General features: G+C 46.1%; 1 protein-coding gene across 2 annotated transcripts in view; it reads right to left on the reverse strand.

The window, feature by feature from the left end:
* Positions 1 to 13,382, reverse strand: part of KLHL29 (kelch like family member 29) — a 322,115-nt gene that overhangs the window by 232,185 nt on the left and 76,548 nt on the right. The window contains exon 2 of one of the 2 annotated variants that reach the window (XM_525706.8): positions 9 to 116. The exons of the other annotated variant lie outside the window; for it this stretch is intronic. The gene's annotated coding sequence lies outside the window, so the exon portion shown is untranslated. The remainder of the gene's footprint in view (positions 1 to 8; positions 117 to 13,382) is intronic. 2 annotated transcript variants of the gene reach the window in all.

The following is a 13,382-nucleotide window of genomic DNA, read 5'->3' on the forward strand; positions in this document are numbered from 1 at the left end:
AGACCTACCTTGCGCCGCCCGTCTCTGGCAAGCTCAGGATTCGTCCCCAGGATGCGAAAACCTCGATGGCCGCCAACACTTAGCAAAGCGTGAGCATCACCAGGAAGCCAGATAGTCTAGAAAGAGAGGGAAAAACAGTGGGGTAGGGGTGGGGAAAAGGTCTAGTTTTTTTTCTTTTCTTTTTTTTTTTTTGCAAAAAGATGTCTTTTGAATTCCAGCATCCTGGGTGGTCCCCACACTAACTGGATGCTAGTCTCTGCCTCAGATATCCCCGATGCTGAGTTGCATACTGTGGATTATCTCACACAGGCTGTGCGCAAACTCTGCCAGCACATGCAAAGTGGGGCGAAGTGGGTAGCAGAGTACTCCGAGTGGCAGATATGAGGCATCCCCCGCCCATCCTCCGAATACACACAGCCCTAATCCCCACCATTGAGCCATTGACACTGAATAACAGAGAGAACAATGGTATTGTCTTCCACCTAATCCAAACTAAGAAACTCCAGCAATGGGGAAAAAGAAAAAATTTAAGTCTTTAATCTAATACTGAAAAGGACACAAACTCTAGAATTACAAAAACAAATCATTACTTTTTTCACACAATGGGCAAGAAGACCTTGAGGAGGCAAAGAATAGGTTCCCTGGGGAGAATTTTTTTTTTTTTAATTATAGATTTAATACCTAGGAGAAAGAGGCTATCTATTACGGGGAGGCAGAGCTACTCCTGGTTCCTTCTTTTAAATGTAATCTATGAGAAAGCCATCTTCACAACGGGAAATGGCATCCCCCACTGCAAAACGCACGACTGTCATTACCTGGGAATCAATATATTTTTTTAAACCGAATATATCATTATCAATTGATTTTCCTTTTTCCTCTTAGCACTCCAGAGCCCCGGGTAGCAGGGGAAAGCTTTAATGTGATATGAAGGATTTGGACAGGTAAATAAGTTATTGTAAACTCATTCTGCCTTATGGTCAGCTTCCCTCTGACAACGCGACGAGTCTTTCTCAGATCCTCTCAACCTAAGCTTTTCCAGCGGCCGCTGATAGAGATGCACGTGAGCCATATCAAATAGCCATTTTCAAGCTGAAGGTGGCAAAAATATTATTTTTCTCAAGGATAGAATGTTCTCTTTACGACTAAGAAATAACCTCTGTGGGGAAGCAAAATCAGCCAAGGTCGCCATTTAATTTTGACACAGAACCAAAGTGGCGAGTACATTTCCTCTCCAAGGTGAAGCACAAGGAGAAACTGATCACTTTGACCACAAGGTATTGGCAATACTGGTGATCGATGTATTCTGGGAAAGATCCTTGGCAGATAAGTGCTGGTGAACAGAGAGGTCTAGGAGATAGGGGTCAAACCATTTTTAGGTGCCTGAGAATCTCATTCATTCATTCATTCATTCATTCATTTAATAAATATTGATTCCCTCTATGTGTCAGGCAGTGTGTTCAAGGCACTGGGAATACATGAGTGAACAAAAGAGAAAGATATTCCTGCCCTCAGGGAGCTCATATTCTAGAGGGTGGAAACATAGAATATACAATACACTTAAAAAGTAGTGAAAATTGTATCATATTTTGGAAGGTAGTATATGCAACTTATTAGAGAAGAAATGGAGCAGGGTAGGGTGCATGTTGTGGGGGGGCCTGTGGTGCAGTTTAAGTAGGGTGGGCAGGGCCAGTCTTGTGAGTGGAGGACATTTGAGCACACACTTCAAGATGAGGAGTAGGTCGTGTGGGCATCTGGCCCTAAGTGTTCCAGGCAGAGGGAACAGCCAGTGAGAACATGGCTGGTATGTTCCAGGACCACCAAGGAAGCCACTGTGGCTGGCGGAGGGAGATTCTAGTAAGAGGTAAGGCCAGAGTGGTGAGCATCCTGATTGTGTAGGGCCCTGTAGGCCACTGTGAAGTCTACTAACTTGAGAGCCCAAAGATCCCAGCCACCATCTTTAGAAGGGGCTCCCAATTTCTTGAGCCAAAACCCTCAGAGTTCATGTCGGGTTAATCCACTTCCTTTCCAGGCTGTGCCGAATGAATATGGAATAGGCTAGACTGTAGCCTAGAGGGACAGTGGTGGGAAGGAAGCACAGGCTGTCTACGCCTGTCCTGACGACAGTGGCCTTGCCCTTCCATCTCTGTGGTCCCTACCTCTAGGGGAGACAACTGAAACAGTTCTGAACAAAAATAAACCACATGCACAGCTGAGTTCTCTGGGACTTTTCTTCATGTGCTGATGAAAAGGTCTGGAAGTGAATGACCCATTGGCTATTATAGACTGTACTGGATGTTTTGTGTTGGGCCCTTTTGACCTGTCTTCCACCTTCCCCACCCTGTTCTTCCCCACCTCTCCCAGGCGAGCCCTGGGAGGCTCACCTGACCTGTATGGAGAGCATCCCTCATGTTTTGGACCCTCTGACTTCTGGTTAGGTTCAGCCCATGCAAGCACTAGCAGGAGACTGGGGACAGGGTCGGGGTTGGCTGTTGGTTCCCCCGCTCCCCTCCCTCTCTGCGTCTTCATGAGCAGGGTGTCCCTCACCTGCAGGTCATGGCTCTAGCTGGGGAACAAGGAGCTCCACAAGGCTCTCTCTCTGGATTCCTGTAATAGCTCCTTCCCCTGACCATTATGCTCAAAGGCAGTAATTCCCCTCATCCCATCATCAGCCCGGGGGCACTGTGCTATGATGGTTTCTCTATACTGTGCCTATTCATCTTTGTGGATAGTCATTTTACTTAACTCTCTTCAAATTACATATTTGAATATGTCTATTTCAAGACCCCGATAGATACATTCACAGAGAGGGTTAAAAGCAAGACCCTGGAATCAGATACATCTGAATTAGAATTCTAACACTGACACTTAGTTTTGTGACAGCAGGTAAGTTCTTTAACTCCTAGGAACCTCTGTTTCCCATTCTTTTCAGGCCAACATTCAAATTGAGGAAATACAGAGAATACCACAAAGATACCACTCGAGAAGAGTAACCCCAGGACACATAATGGTCAGATTTACCAAGGTTTTGTTTTGTTTTGTTTTGTTTTGAGATGGAGTCTCACTCTGTTGCCCAGGCTGGAGTGCAGTGGCGCAATCTTGGCTCACTGCAGCCTCCGCCTCCCGGGTTCAAGCAATTCTCCTGCCTCAGTCTCCCAAGTAGCTGGGACTACAGGCACACGCCGCCATGCCCGGCTAATTTTTGTATTTTTAGTAGAGACAGGGTTTCATCATGTTGGTCAGGATGGTCTTGATCTTCTGACCTTGTGATCCGCCCGCCTCGGCCTCCCAAAGTGCTAAAACTAGAGAACCCGTGACATCCTCCTCCTCTTCCTCCATCTCAGCATCACCATCTCAGAAGTGCCATCACCTGCTCAAAGTCCAGGGCAAGCACACCTGCTTCCCGACATCTTTGCCGACCCCAACCAGAAACTCTTTCCTTGAAAGGGTTTCTAACTGTTCTCGGTTAACATTTAGCATCAGTCTATGCCTCCGTGATTTTATTTATTTTTTCACATCTTTCCTTTCTTGTTCTTTTCCCACCCACCCAACCCCCACGCCTTGCAGTTAGACCCTGGGCTTCATAGACAGTATCTTTTGGAATCTCTGGTCCATAGCACCCATCATGTAGTGGTGTATAATCGATCCTTGACTCATTATTGTCCTTTCTGGGAGGCCTATAAGCTACATCCATGCACCTAAGCATGTCCCACTCTAATGAGATACATGGTATTTAAAAGTGATTTAAAAATAAATTACTAGAAACCAATTTTTAGTAATAATTTTGTTCCCAAGTTAACACTGTAAAATCTTAATGTTTCCAAAGATCATGGCCTGGGAAAATGAATCCCAGGAATGAACCCAGGAAATCACAGGGAGGCAGGTATGGTTTTCTATCTCCAGGTGGATAAAGAGATTGCTTCAGGGCTTAATTTGTGACACTTTTGGCCAAATTGACCTTTTCCCTTCCACTAATTTCATCAAACGGCAGCCTACAGTCTTAAGGAAAACAAATCGTAAAAGCTAAAGGACAGAGGACTCTAATTTATTTTAAAAAATACAGTAGGTAGTCAGTCACTGCTTGTGAAAGGGGTCTTAGGACTTTCAGCTTCCCAAGGTACTTAAGAGATGTTAATTGACTTTGACAAGGCATTAAGACCAATATGAAAGCAAGACCCTTGAATGGGCTATTTGGGTTAAATGCTTGGAGAGCTTCAAAATGAAACTAGAGAAAAATTTTGAGATCCATTTTACCTCTAAGTCTATAAATAAAGATAGTTCCTAACATGAACCAAACTGATGGTCAAGAGAATTATGAACAAGGGCCCCAGGATTTTTTACTTCTTTATAAAATACACCATGTTTTTGGGGGAGAGAAACTGCCTTAAGAGAGGAGAAACCAATTAGGGAGCCTCCAGTTTGACACAGCATCAGAAAGCAGCCCCGCCGGGGTCGTAACCACACTCTCCAATTATGGGTCCAGAACCCAGAAGTTCAGCACCCCTCAGCAAACTGGGCAACAAAGAGTCTTTCTTCCTTGGAAAAGAAAAGCAAAGGAACTGGAGGCTGTAAACTGTAGGGAGGAAACTGGCTTCCGAGCCCACCCTCCTGTCAGCCCAGATATGGGACTCTGCGGCACCTCTGACCCTGGGCAGGAACGCCTGCTCCCAGTGTGTCCTGCAAGGGGAACGCTCATTCATATTCTTTTTAAGACGAGAGAAAAACAGACCATCCATCCATTAATAATATCAACTATGGGTTCACCAAAGCCTGCAGGCTTCTTGCCAACACAAAAATAAACACTCTCAGAAGGTTTATCCATCAGGTTCACGACAGTTCATGAGCCGGGGTCCGGAAGGCACTGCTTTTTAAAGGGGAGAGTGAAGATGCAAAGATGGAGTAAGTCATGAGAGTCCACCCAGCACAACGCAGAGATTGCCTATTCCATTAAGGAGCCACAATTGGCCACTGATGAGATCCGTTATTTTCAGCTGGTAGGGATGCAGCTCCTGGCATGCTTTTTGTAGGCTGTATTCAAAGAAAGACAGTGTCTGCAGAAGCCAGGCTGACCGATTTGAGAGGTAACAATGTTTTCATAAGGCTTGAAGTTTACAAAGCCTAGCCCATTCTTATTTTCTCATTTACTTGTTCTAACAAATTTATGAGTTGATTACTTTTGTAATCCTCATTTTACAGATGAGGGAACAGCGGCTCATGGCAAAAAAAGGTTGTCCAAAGTCACACAGCAAGTCAAAGAGGGAGCCTAAAGAGGGAGCCTGAACAGGAAGCCTGGATTTTGTGCCTCCCATTCCAGGCTTTTGTTCCTGGGCCTCCAGCTGCCGTCACCCTTCTCCTCCTGAAAACTCCTCCCTGAAGACTTCTTTCTGCACTCTCTGGAGTACGAAACTTTCCAGGCAAAATACTGGAGACTATCACAATAAGGACACACGTGCCACCCAAGGAGGCTTCCTGTTGGGCTAGCACAGCACCAAAGGGCCCAACTCCTAGTTGCCTCGGATGGTTTGGGGCGAGGAGAATGGGAAGATAAAGAAAATGAGGTGTTCATAGTTGGACTGGATCCTAAGTTATGCCATGACATGACTCCACCATAAACCCAGCATGAAAGGTTTCAGGAAAAAAAGTTGCAAACCAAAATCCTCTTAAAATCTTTTTTTTTTTTTTGATACACAGCAGACCCCCCCAAAATGAAATGAACTCGAACTCACCCAACTCAGCCCTGCCACTCAATGCTGGCACATATCCCCCCACCCTCCCTCTACCAGTTAATACAGATTCGCCCATCACTGGAAGCAGAACCGGGATGACCCTTGCATTTCCACAAGATGAAGACAAAGAAGCCAAAGGTGCCAACTGGACCTACCAAAGCCTGACTCACCCACAGCAGCACTGAAGATGTCGGCAGGGAGGACCCACCTGGCACGTAGTAGATGCTCAGTAAAGAGTAAAGCTCTGTTCAAAAAAGGAAATTGCCTCCACGGTTCAACTCATTTTCCACAATTTTTCTTTGAACATCTGGAAGATGTTCACACCATAGGTTGATGATTGGAATATAAACCAGTTTAAAAAAAAATCAGACACTGCTTCCAGATTTTGCTCTTATAAACAGGCCTCCATCCTCCCTGTAAATTGCAATAATTCCTTCCCAGATGTTGCTTCTCCTTCAGACCCATAAATCTCAGCTTTTCATAAGGATGCTTCGCCTCTGCCTGGTGCTGCGGGCTGCGTGGAGTGCTCCTGCATCTTCTCTCCCTCATTAGATGCCACACGAACCCCACGAGGCAGGGCAGGTGCCCACATCCCTAATTCCCTGACGGGCAGGCCAGCTGCCAGCTCTCTCAAGTTGGACTGCGGCGGGTGCGGGTGTTGAGCAACACACAGTAGCTTTTCTCCAACACCCTCCAGGTCACCATGTGGGTGGGGAGTCAGAGACTCACAGCGCCTACTCCCATCTATGGAGGCTCCACTCCCGCTGCCTTGGTGCCCTCAGGGGCACTGCCCCTTTAAAAGTCTGACTCCAGTGTGGACACAGCTTTCCTCGACTCTCCCTGACACTCCTGGGACCAGGCTATAACATTTAAACAAGACTTGACTGGAGTCTTGTGGAGTAAAGCAAAACAACAGGAAAAGAAATAGGCGAGAGCCATGAGAAGAAAGCAACACACAGCCAGACAACTTGGCTCCCGGCCGGTTTTCCAGGAGGGCCCCAGGGGCCTGGTCAGACCCATCCCAAGTCCAGGGGGTGACATCACCTCAGCATCCACCAGACAGGAACTCGCACCCAGGAAAGAGGCCACCTCAAGTCTGGACGCCGTAAGCAGAGCCCAGACAGAGCAGGGCTTCTGTGTTGCCTTCGGCTTTCCCTGTTCCAGTTTCTTGTCTGAAGTCTGTCTTTTGCCTGGTGATCAGCCCTGGAACTGTTTGCCCGGTTCTTCAGGGGAGCCTGTGACCTGCACCCCAAGCACTCAAATAGCCAGCCACATCAGAAAACACCACAAGCCCTCTAGCCAGACCAAAGCTATAGGTGTCGGGGGGCTGGAGACGGCCGTGGGGACAGGAGAAACAGACAGCACACTAGCTCACTCCTAAGGTCTGGAATGAGCCAGTCTGGTCCACAGATATAGCTGCTGATGCTGGGCGGGGAGGGGGGCGGTGTCTCTTGAAGCCCCACCTCTTTAGGGCATGGCCTCTTGATAGCTTTAAAGAGGAATGATGGGAACAGAATGGCTTCACAGGGTAAAACAAGGTGGGCTATTAGACTTCGTGATTTGGTGGTTCCCTTACAGAGATGCAGAGATCTTCTCCCAAGTCTGAATCCTGTAGCCTCACTCCTGGTCTGCACAGCACCACCTGAGCTTCATTTTGGGTTTCCATCCTAGTCTCGGAGACACCAGTTCAGAGGCTGGCTCAGCCTGTGTAGTGGTCAGGAGCATGGAAGATTTATAATCTGAGGGAGCTGCGTCTAAATCTCAGCTCTGCCGTCTGATGGCAATGACCACGTCTGCCCACCCTCCACTCCCACTCCCTGCCTCAAGCTCCTCTTCTATACAATGGGGATGATACCACTAAACATCGATGGTTGTTCTGAGAGTTGAATGTTCTACCATAAGAAAGAAACTTAACATAGTCTATGGCACATACACATGGCAGCAATAACCATTATAATGATCATGCCTGCTCATTGAAGAACAAAATACCTATAGTGCCATGGGGATGGCTGGGAGTCACACTAGATGGAGCCTTCTCTTCCACCACCCTGCCAAAGAAGTGGGCACGGAGGGCACAAATGAATGAAGAGGGGTCTTCCTCAGAAGGCGGTGGAACCAACGGGCTGATCACGTGTGCAAGAGTGCTGGGTTGGTTTCACACTGGTCAGCGACCACTCTCTGCTCCCTCCAGCTCTCTCCCTGAATTTCAGCCTTCACAGAGCCCCTGTTCCCATCCCGCCCGCAGCCAGCGATTGGTAAACCGAAATCCAGGCCTTCGGGCAGATGCTGCTACAGCTTCCATTTCATGATTCTGCCTTTCCTTTGAGCCCCAGCCTACAGAGCCAGTGGCCGAAAACCCCTTCCCCAACACAAGTGGGTCTTAAAATGCATTGCTTCCTCACTCAGTAAAAAAGCTATTTTATTTGAATAGATCTGAGGCTGTTTTCTACACTCTCAGAATAAAAAAAATTGTGAAAGAAAGGCTTTAGAGATTACAGGACTTTTTACCCAAATATGATGAGTTATTCATTTAAAAATAAACTACAGACAGGCATGTTTCTCCATACACAGGCAGAAAGATGCCATTAACCAGGAATTTCTGTAAGTACTCTGCTTTTCTTGGCCAATGTGGAAAGAGCCTAGGAGCTGGAAATAGAATGAGAAGCTAATTCTGTTTTCCTGGTCTCTACCAATGTGTGTAGGTAAGTGGCTTGATCGCACTGTGGCTCTGTGATCCATCTGAAGAAACACGCGGGATGGCTTACCACCCTGACTGCTCTTCTGGAAAGGAGGCCAGCAGCTGAGCAGCAGTCAGCACGGAGGTACCCATCATGGAGCCACAGCCTGGCACGAATTGATGTCTGGATCCAGGCAGGGTCACCAAAGGCAGGAGAAGGTGAGTGACAGGAGGGGGTGAATGACAGGAGAGGCTGAGTGACAGGAGAGGGTGAGTGACAAGCTCAGGTCCCACAGCCAGTCAGCAGGAGAGTTGGGATGAGACCCAGGGCTTCCTAACTCTCTGGCCACTGTCCTTTCTTTCACCCAATGTCTTTCTACAATGTAACTGTCACTAAAGAGCTTCCAGGAAAGTCCCCCAGAAAGGTCAGATAACATCCCAACCCAGTCTTCCTTCCTGCAGAAAGTCCTGGTCCTCTCCCCTCCCTAGTGAGCATTAAATCAAATATTCCTTGCTGCATTATTTTTCAAGCTTGATGTTTCTAAATCCAAATACATCTATAAATAATACATACTCATGTATATATACATTTAAAAGATAAAAAAACCATAACAAAGATACCTGTAGATTCTTATGAATACTAATGGCCTACTTTAACACAGTGGAAACAAACAGCTAACGAACACAGGTAACTGCACGTACAAATTTCCCTCCTCTCCATCTCGGGCCCATACACGGTAGGGGAGAGCCTCCTTTCTGAACCTACACCATTCACTGCTTCTCTCCCACGGTCATATTTAGCCATCTGCTTCTTCTTTTATATGTGGGACTGTGTATTTTTTTCTCTTCAGTTTTATATGAAACATTTAGCAATGAACTAGCAAATAAAAATACTACATATCATCTAGAATTCATATAAAATTGTACTTGGCTTTAACGCATCTAAAGGTTGATAAAAAGAAACACATAGATGCTTCTTAAAGGCTTATTTATATTTTATTACACATTACACACATTGCACTCCATTGAGAAAATTTAGAAGTTGATGTGGTTCTCTCTGTCACGAGCCTGCATGGCGAAGATTACCACATCTACAGAATATTTTTCCTTTGGAACACAATGCACTCATCTTGCAATTACCCCAGCGGACGGAAACGGTGCAAGTAATCCATCAGCACTCACATTGGTCTTTGGAAGGAGGCGTTTCTCTGTGATTTTTTTTTTTTCCCTTAAAGAGTGTACTCTTGGCATTATCTGGCCACCCATCCTTTACCCTGCTCGACGTCTCTTGTCTGCACTCCAGACTGAGGACTGAGGTGAGCACCGTCACCTCTGAGACACACATGAAAGTCAGCGGGAAGGTGGCGGGATTGGCACCTGCCCCATCACACACCCACAAGCAGAAATAGGGGACAGATAAGGCTGCTGATGGTGCAGGCTAAGTTAACTAAGCTAGTGGGACTGAAGATGGCCAGAGGAGGAGAGTTTCTGGGCCAGAGGGAGTAGGAGGACTTCACAGCAGGGCTTAAGCGGGGTCCTGGAGGAAGGTGGTGCCTGAAAGATCAACGTGAAGAAATTCAGAGGGGCAAATGGCTTCGTTTGGGCTCCTCCTAAAGGGGATCCTGAAACAAGATTTTGACAGAAGTGGTTTCTTTGGGAGTTGATCCAAGGAAGCACTAGGGTATGAGACAGGACAGGAGAAAAGCCAACTGAGGACGCTTTTGCCATGGGGTCACTGCTGGGGCCAGCTGGGGCTCTGTCCTGCTGGGAACCCTCTGAGAGTCGTGGAGAGTGCACCTGAAATTGTCTCACGATGAGGTGAGGAAGCCGGGGTATTTATGCATTGCCTCCTGCCTCTTGCTGATAGAGGGCTGCTTCTGCAGTATGAATGCCCCCACACCTCCAGCCTGCCTGCTAGGTGCCCTCACACACAGAGAGGCAGGAGGTGAGAGGCGTGAGCAGGTGAGAGGCATGAGCAGGTGATGCCCTGGCTGGAAAATGGGTGCAGCACTGACAGCCTCCTGTTTGCTCTAGCAGGATGCCAGGGCTCCCATCAGCACCCAAACGCTGCCAGGACTAGCTTCAGCACCTTCCTGGTGGCTTTGTTCTCTGGGATCTGACCCTTCTGAGTGAGAGGGGGCCATACCCTGCCTGCCACAGTACGAGACCTCGAGTTTGCTCATCCCCACAGTAGAGGCCGTGTCAAATGTTTTCGTAATGGGATCATCTACTATCTGTCGGCCGTGCAGCAACCATGTATGAAAAATAACATTGAGAAGCAAATTAAGTGATCTGTCTGCAAGCAGCCCGTTTAGATGAGGAAGGGCTGCTGTTGACGAATCTATTAAAATTATACATAAATTATCTAAGAGCACATAGATACATGCTCAGAATGAGAGCATTGATTATGGGCATTTTAAATACAGCCTGGATTAAATCATCTTGTCTCACTTGAATGGAGTAATAATAATTAAGAGAAGAGGTGGGAAAAATAAATTATGCCCATCAACTTCCTGACCATAAGAAATGTTCAGACTTTTCATTTTTTAGAATGACGATGCCTTAAAACACAAATACTTCTGGGTGCTGCCGAGAACCCTCCACAAAATGGGTTATTGGAAAGAAGGATCCAGAGAGGCCCCTGGATGCCCTCAAAAAGGGGAAGGGGAAAGTGGGGAGGCCACGTGTGCCTCTCTTGTCAAGCAGAACCTAGATGAGGATCTGAGGCTAGTGTTCTGTTTGAACAGTGGTTCCAGAAAGCTTAGGCAGGGGAGTGGGGAGGGGAGGGAGTGAAGGAAGTCAACACAGATTGCTCCAAATGAGCCGGCAAGTGGGGCCAATCTCACCCACTGGGGACTTGTGGGAGACAGGGAGGAGGGGGTCTCAGAGTTATCCCCCCCGAAGGCAGCTGGAGTGTTTCCTCCACCTCCCATTTATCATGGGCTGAAAGCTGCTGGCGGGGAATTAATTCCCTGGCCCTTCACGTCTGTCCCAAGTGGTCAGCAAAGGCTTTGGGGACTCTGGGCTTGCAGAGACCCTGGGGAAATGAGCCTCCAACAAGTGCAAACACACTGTGCTGGAAACTCATAACCTCTGATTACTTGGATGGAATTCAATTTGCCACTTTCAAAAGTCTAACAAAAACAGACTACCCTCCACCCCCATGTAATCACTGAATAATATTATAATCATTTTACATGGAAATTGCATTATTTCCCTGATGGAAGCATAGGCTTTGAACCTCTCAGGGCTTCACCCGCTACATTACTTTTCAAAGTATGAAGTAGCAGGTTCCAATTATCTGAAAAAAATTTAAAACAGTAACAGCACAATACATAGTGTGATCCAGATGGAGAGAATACACATTTTCCAGGACAGGCACCTTGATTAGTGACTGTGATTGTTAAACACATTTCAGGTAATACAGTGATAATGGACATTAATAGTAGCAATAGTGCTGAAGTGCTGAAATATAATCATTTCTGATTATATTACTCTTTCTTTTTGTGAAGCGCAGTGCATATTTCCAAATGACTCTATGCTCATTAAACTACACAAAAGCCCAGCAGCAGATTGGCAGAAAGGTGGTCAGAAGGGGCTTACGGCTCCTTGTGTTTGGAAAGTGGTGAAGGATGTTGGTCAGAGTTCTTGTGGGGCCCAAAAGACTCAACAGAAGACCCGGTGTTCTGTCTTTGGGGTCCATCAAGAGACCTCTGCCTACATTCACAGACATAGGCTACCAAACAGCCACTACAGAAATGCTTATACGTGCAATATAACAAGCTGAGGGGTTTTAAATGAGAATTTTGTACAGTAAAATTTTTTGTCTATGCCATCTTTTCCCTCCTCCCTCATTAGCCCTCAACAAGGTGTTGCCTTCTATTCAAGATATCGAATATATCCACTGATAGATTCTGTATCAGTAAGAAGACTCTAATTAACACAAATATGATGTAGTAATAAATTTTAGTGTCTGTATGTTATTATAAACAGACTTTTGAAGGTAACTTTAACAAGAATCATAACAAATTATTGCAAAGAGACTGTGAATATTTACCTATAAACCAAATGAAAAAAAAAAAAAAAGCCAAAAACACCTGCTTCAACTTGGGATAGAATTCCCAGGGAAGGTCTAATCCTCACATTCAAAAAGTGCCATGACGTTCCGAAAAATCGTCAGAGGACTCAAAAATTCACTCTAGTGATTAAAAAAAAAAAAAAAAACTACACTGAAAAAAAAACATGGGAGGCAAAGCTGCCCAGAACAAGTTTGAATAATTACTCATGAAATATAAGTGGAAATATTTCTAAATTAACATTTTATTTTTATTTATTTTTTAATTAAAGATGGGGTCTTGCTATGTTGCCCAGGCTGGCCTCGAACTCCTGGGCTCAAGCAATCCTCCCACCTTGGCCTCCCAAAGTGCTGGGATTACAGGTGTGAGCCACCATGCCCGGTTAGCATTTTATATAGTTTGTAATTTTTAACACTTGAAACTAAAATAGTTAAACATTGTAAGTATACTTTCTTGTTGCATCTATATTCAAAAAAAATTTAATATATTCAGGTTGGCTAAAAAGTTTTTGGGAAGCTTTTCTTTGGGAAAGTGGGGAACTGCCTTATGTTTGGGCATAAGATTAATTTCTTAGCACTGATGGGCAGTCCTTATCCTGTCAAAGGTCTGATTTAATCCACCAGTCAAAGCCGCTAGGGACACTAGAAGGTCTTTAGTCCAACAACCCCTACATTTTGCAGATGAGAAAACGGAAGCCCAGAGAATTCTCTGTCCTACCACGGAATCATTATAGGAAGAAGCCTAGAAATCAGAGCTGGCTGCCCCTACAGACTCCCTAGTGACAGAGGCCACTGCCTGGGGCTCTTTCTGTCAGTTGGGGATCATTTGGGGCTGTGAACTCACAGGTGATAAACCAGCCTCAAAGAACCCACCGGCAGCAGGCTAGGCCAGCCATCCAGTGTAGCA

Source organism: Pan troglodytes, chromosome 12 (genome assembly GCF_028858775.2).
Source record: "Pan troglodytes isolate AG18354 chromosome 12, NHGRI_mPanTro3-v2.0_pri, whole genome shotgun sequence".
Lineage (NCBI taxonomy): Eukaryota > Metazoa > Chordata > Mammalia > Primates > Hominidae > Pan > Pan troglodytes.